The sequence below is a fragment of the Giraffa tippelskirchi genome, chromosome 6 (genome assembly GCF_054371585.1).
Source record: "Giraffa tippelskirchi isolate mGirTip1 chromosome 6, T2T-mGirTip1v1.2.pri, whole genome shotgun sequence".
NCBI lineage: Eukaryota > Metazoa > Chordata > Mammalia > Artiodactyla > Giraffidae > Giraffa > Giraffa tippelskirchi.
In genome coordinates this window covers 90,696,588-90,702,695 of record NC_137280.1, presented here as the reverse complement: position 1 = coordinate 90,702,695, position 6,108 = coordinate 90,696,588, and the positions used below count along the sequence as shown (strand labels likewise).

At 43.4% G+C, this 6,108-nt stretch overlaps 1 pseudogene; it reads right to left on the bottom strand.

Annotated features, from left to right (window-relative positions):
* Positions 1-4,977: 4,977 nt before the first annotated feature.
* LOC145509457 (olfactory receptor 7D4-like) lies at positions 4,978-5,897 on the bottom strand (annotated as a pseudogene).
* Positions 5,898-6,108: the final 211 nt, after the last annotated feature.

Below are 6,108 nucleotides of genomic sequence, written 5' to 3'. Positions count from 1 at the left end.
TGAGATTGCCTTTCTCTGTGCCTTATTCTCATAGAAAGCACCTGGTTCCTTAATTTTCTGTGGTGATTTTGTATTATAAAAGGGCTTTTAAAGTGACTCTAGCTTTGCTGTACAGCAGAACTTCACACACATTGTAAATCAACAATACTCCAGTAAATTAAAAAAATTAAATAGAGAAGGAAATGGCAACCCACTCCAGTATCCTTGCCTGGAAGTTACATGGACAGAAGAGCCTGGTGTGCTACAGTCTGTGGGGTCACGAAGAGTTGACACAACTTAGCAACTGAACAATAACAGTAACTTTGTATTCCGTGGTTCTTGGCCCTTACCTTTCTCCTTATTGCCAGCAGCACTGACCTCTTGATCGACCTCTTCAATCAGTCAGCCTCTCTCAGCCTTTCTGGGGAGTGGGATGTAAACATCTTTAGTGGGGTTGTTATTTGGTCTGCCGCATAAAAGAACTTAAACTGAGACAAAGAAATAGAAAACTTGAATATGCCTAGAACTATTAAAGAAATTGAATCAGTTAAAAAAAAAATTGCTACCAAAGTTGTTGTACCTTTATGATTTAATAAAAGTCATCTGAGGACTTCCCTGGTGGTCTAGTGGTTGAGAATTCACCTTCCAATGAAGGGGATGTGAGTTTGATCCTGGTCAGGGAACTAAGTTCCCACATGCAGGGAGCCACTAAGCACAAGCACTCAGGAGCCCAAATGCTGCAACAAGAGATCCCTCATGCTGCAACTAAGACCTGACAAAGCCAAATAAACAATAAAAGTCTTCTAGAGGGAAAAAATAGTAAAGCTATTGCCATATTAAAAATAAAAAAAGTGACTAAGAATTTCTGCTCTGTCATATATCATATAATGGTACTTTCATCATGGCTCAGTTCTGGAGGCTTCATTTACATCATAATGTCTTCATTGGACTATGAAATATTTGGAAGGTTAATTGCTAATGCAAGTGCATTTTATAAAAGTTTTGGGTACTGCTTTTTAATATATTTACAAGTGGGTCATAAAATAGGCTATTTATGAGGTTCTTTTTTGTGTATCTATAGGAAATTCTCTGGCCTTGAATGGCAGGTAATATCTAGTTGGCTCTTAATATTCCTTGTACTTCGACCCCTTATAAGTAAAATCCAGATTATTTTTAGTCACATAATTAAAAAACTTCCACTTCTTGGTTCTCATTGAATTTATGGGAGAGTATATTTCACAGTCCTGGCTAATAAGAATTAGGTGGAAGTGGGTGCTTGGGTGCTCAGTTGTGTCTTGACTCTTTGTGACCTCATGGACTGTAGCCTATCAGCTCCTCTGTCCATTGGATTTTTCAGGCAAAAATACTAGAGTGGGTTCCCTTTTCCTATTCCAGGGGATCTTCTCGACCCAAGGATCGAACCCACATCTCTTGTATCTCCTGCACTGGAAGGCAGATTCTTACCACTGTGCCAGGACAGTCTCAAATGGTCTGTTTAATTTTTTTTCCTGTGGTGCTGAATATGGTATCTTAGTTCTCCCACCAGGGTTCAAACTCTTACCCTCTGTGTTGGAAACACAGAGTCTTACACTGGGCTGCCAGGGAATTCTCTAGATATTTTAACTCTAGCATACATACAGAAAATTGTGTAACAGTACATAGGCCTTGATAATAGAATAGTGAGCTCCTTGGTGCCCACCTTCCAGACCAAAAAATGGAAGATTCTGAGCCATGAATGTATCCTTCCTTTTATATCACATTTTTTTTTTCTTGGAATGTAAGCTGTTTTTAGTCTTTATATAATTTTTTACAGTATTGCTTCTGTCTTATGTTTTGGGTTTTTGGCCATGAGGCATGAGGGATCTTAGCTCCCTGACCAGGCATTGAACCCACAGCCCTGTCTTGGAAGGCAAGTTTTAACCACTAGACCGCCAGGAAAGTCCCACTTTTTCTATCAACATTCTTCCATCCAAGAGGAAATGTTGGTGTTTGAACTTGGTGTAAACTATTGTATTAATATTTATCATGTTTTATATTTTCTGTATGAGTTTGGGGACATTTTGGGGATCTTTGTGGCTGCCCATCCCAGGTTAAGTCTGCTCAGTGTGTCTGACTCTTTGTGACGTCATGGACCGTAGCCCACCAGGCTCCTCCGTCCATTGAATTCTCCAGGCAGAAATACTGGAGTGGGTTGCCATTCCCTTCTCCAATCCCAGGGTAAGCTAAAGAGAGTATGTAAATTACTTGCTTGGGGGCATGCCTTTCACATGCAAAATAACCAATCCAGAGCTCAGACTCCAACCACCTCCTTCTTCTAACTCACACACCAATATTTGCTGTGCCCTAAATCAACCCAGGCTGGTAGTGAGAGCTAATTCTTAGGTAGGTTGATAAGGAGTCTGGGGCCCTGGAGGAGGAGAGAGGGACATTTTTTTCTACATTCCTTCATCTTAGTCGCATAAGACTTTTTTTTCTTAAGCTCTATGTTGTTATGACAAGTCTATTTCACCTAAGATTAACTCTCTTTAAGCCCATTGTTAATGATTACACAACAGAACTAGTCTTGCTCAAGGGTATGTTTTTCCTTAAACTCTGTAGTAATGATTACATAACAACAATGTATCTTGCTAGAGGACATGTTTCTCCTTCTTAACAGGAGAGAGTTCAAAGTTCAGTTGATCAGTCTTTGCGACCCCATGGACTGCGGCATGCCAGGCTTCCCTGTCCATCACCAGCTCCTGAAGCTTGCTCAGACTCATGTCCATCGAGTCAGTGATGCCATCCAACCATTTCATCCTCTGCCATCCCCTTTTCCTCCTGCCTTCAAACTTGACCAGCATCAGAGTCTTTTCCAATGAGTCAGTTCTTCATGTCAGGTAGCCAAAGTATTGGAGTTTCAGCTTCAACATCAGTCCTTCCAATGAACACCCAGGACTGATTTCCTTTAGGATGGACTGGTTGGATCCCCTTGCAGTCCAAGGGACTCTCAAGAGTCTTCTCCAACACCACAGTTCAAAAGCGCCAATTCACAGTTCACAATTCTTCGGCACTCAGCTTTATCGTCCAACTCTCACACCCATACATGACTACTGGAAAAACCATAGCTTTGACTAGATGAACCTTTGTTGGCAAAGTAATGTCTCTGCCATGAAGTGATGGGACCTGTTAAGGTTCTTAACAGGAACCTTCTGACTAATCCTGTTATTTTAAGATGTATGTTGTGGGAGTGAGTCTGATAAGATCTTACTAGTGTTAGTAACCAACTGAAAAAGTATATAAGGCCTTGATAAGACTACTGAGTGGGGCACTCTCTTCCCCTTTCTGATATCTATGTCAGAAGCTTTCTCTATTCCTTTGTCACTGTAATAAAATTTTTGCCAAAATTCTGAGTGACTGAAGCAGCGTCTTTGGTCCTGAAGTGAAATTCTCTCCTGCAGAGATCACAAATCTGACACCATTCGCTGTAAGCTATCAGCAGCAGACAACTAGGGACAGCTGTTTTGCCCTACAACCTGCTGGAATTATTCAAACAGGCCATTACTAACCTGGACGCTGCACTGCCTTGCCTTTTCCTTGCAGAGACCCCATAGACCTCTCTCCTCTCATTCCTGCCTTTCCCTCCTGGTGCTTCCTCATGTGGCCCGGTGTGGCATGATGCCCTCTTCTCTTGTCACTGTGTTACTTACAACTGTTTCAGGAAGGGGGACCCTCTTTCAGGACCAGAGTCTGGGCTCTTGTCTAACACTGGGAAATGAATTGTCTGAGGAGACCCACGTGCTGACAAAGCAAGAAACTTTATTGGGAAGGGACACCTGGGTGGAGAGCAGTAAGTATAAGAAGCCAGGAGAACTGCTCTGCCATATGGTTCGCAGTCTTGGTTTTATGGTAATGAGGTTTCCAAGCTGTCTCTGGCCAATCACTGTGACTCAGGGTCCTTCCTGGTGGCGTGTGCATCACTCAGCCATGATGGATTCCAGTGAGAAAGATTCTGGGAAGTTGGTAGGACATATGGACTACAGTTTCCTCTTGCCTTTTGACCTTTCCGAATTCTTCCAGTTGTTGGTAGCTTTTTAGTTCTGCATTCCTTACCAGGACCTCCTGTTTAAGATAATTCATGCAAGTGAGTACTGTGGTGTCTGGCCAGAGTGGGCAGTTTCAGTCAGTGGTTCCTCTAACATAATTTCTCAATGATGTTAACCTCTCGGTGTCTACAGTCACTTTTATAAATGAAGACTCAGGCACAGATCAGTTGACGCAGCAAGTAGGTGACTCACTCCTGTATGGAGAGACATGCTCTGAGCTTACTGCCTATTCCCAACAGCAAGCTCTGCCTGGGAGGGTACTGCTGGCTGTTGGAGCAATTGTGCTTTGGTCTGCACTGCCTGGTGCTGTGTCTGCAGGTCCTTCCATGGTTCTCCAGCCTAAGTTGTGACAAGAGATGGACCTGGATTCTTGCTTGGTGTATGTACTAAGATGGGGTATGAGATGTTCCCAGTGATACCTTATTTGTGGCAAAATGTCCTACTAGACAAGAGGTGATAGGGGCACCAAGAGCTAATTGGCACAGGGTAAAAGTGGCCCAGTGAAATCTTGGAAAGGGAAGTGGGGATGTTTACCCTTAGAGGGCTAGAAGGATAATCTATCCTTATTTGAATAGAGGATAATTTGGGGGGAAACCATTCTATACTTGGTATAAGTGCTTCAAATATAATGTTGGAAATCACCAAAATGGCTGTAAGAAACCCAGCCCAAGATGGAAATGTATGGGCTGCAAGTAGGAAAGAAAAGTCAAAAGGAATTACTGAGGATGTTATTGACCAGAAACTAATAGAAACACAAATAAAGGCAAAGTCATAGGTACTTTGAGAATGGAAGAAATAAAGCATGTCTTTTAAGGCAGAAAGAAAATCAGGAGATTGAAATTCACAAAATTTGTGTTTGCGGCCCACAATGACCACTTAGTCTGAGGGCAGTGGCCCATCACAGACAAGGGGCACCTCAACTGAGGAGCCTTCCCGGGGCCCCCTTTATATCCTTTCTCCTCAGGCGGTAGATGAAGGGGTTCAACATAGGGGTGAACACAGTGTACATTACTGAGGCAGTGGAGCTTCTCCAGGAAGAATGGGTCACAGTAGAAGTGAGACAGACTGACAGGCTTGTCCTGTAGAACAAAGGAACCTCAGAGAGGTGAGACCCATAGGCGGAAAATGCTTTATATTTTCCTGCTACAGAGGACATTTTCATTAAAGAGGAGACAATTTGGGAGTAAGAAAAGAGGATTCCAGTGAGGGGAAACACACCTATCAGGGCAGTGGCCACATACAAGCAGATGTTATCGATGAGGGTGTCAGAGCAGGCCACCTTGATAATCTGAGCCAGTTCACAGAAGAAATGTGGAATTTCAGTGCCAATATAGAAGGCCAGTCACTTCAACAGTAGAATATGAAGCAGGGCAACCCAGAAAATGAGGAGCCAACACATCAGAACCAGGAGGCAACAGAGATGTGGGTTCATGATGACTGTGTAGTGCAGGGGGTGGCAGACGGCCACAAACCAATCATAGGCCATCCCAGTCAGGAGAAAACTATCCATTACAGCAAAAATCATAAAAAATACACCTGAGTAAGGCATCCTATGTAGGAGATGTCTTTGTTCTGTGTCTGGATGTTCACCAGTGTCTTCGAGAGGGCGGTAGAGATGAAACAGATGTCAATAAAGGACAGGTTGGCAATGAAGAAATACATGGCAGTGTGGAGATGGGAGTTGGAGCTGATGGCCACAACGATGAGCAGGTTGCTGAGCATAGTGACCAGGAACATGGACAGGAACACTTCAAAGAGGAGAGGCTGCAGTTTGGGATCATCTGAGAGGCCCAGGAGGAGGAACTGTGATACTCCCGTTTGGTTTCCTGCTCCCATGTAGCTGGTGTGTCTGCTGGGGAAGGAGTCAAATGCAACGTTCAGTTAGTAGCCAAGAGGCACCTCAGCTAGTCATCACCTCGACTCCTCCTTTAGGTTAATACCCTTCACCCTCTCTTAGTCCTTCCAATGTGAGTGATTCACTTAGCCAAATGGTAGATAATATTTGACTGTGTCAGGTCTTCATTGTGGCATTTGAACTCTGAGTTGA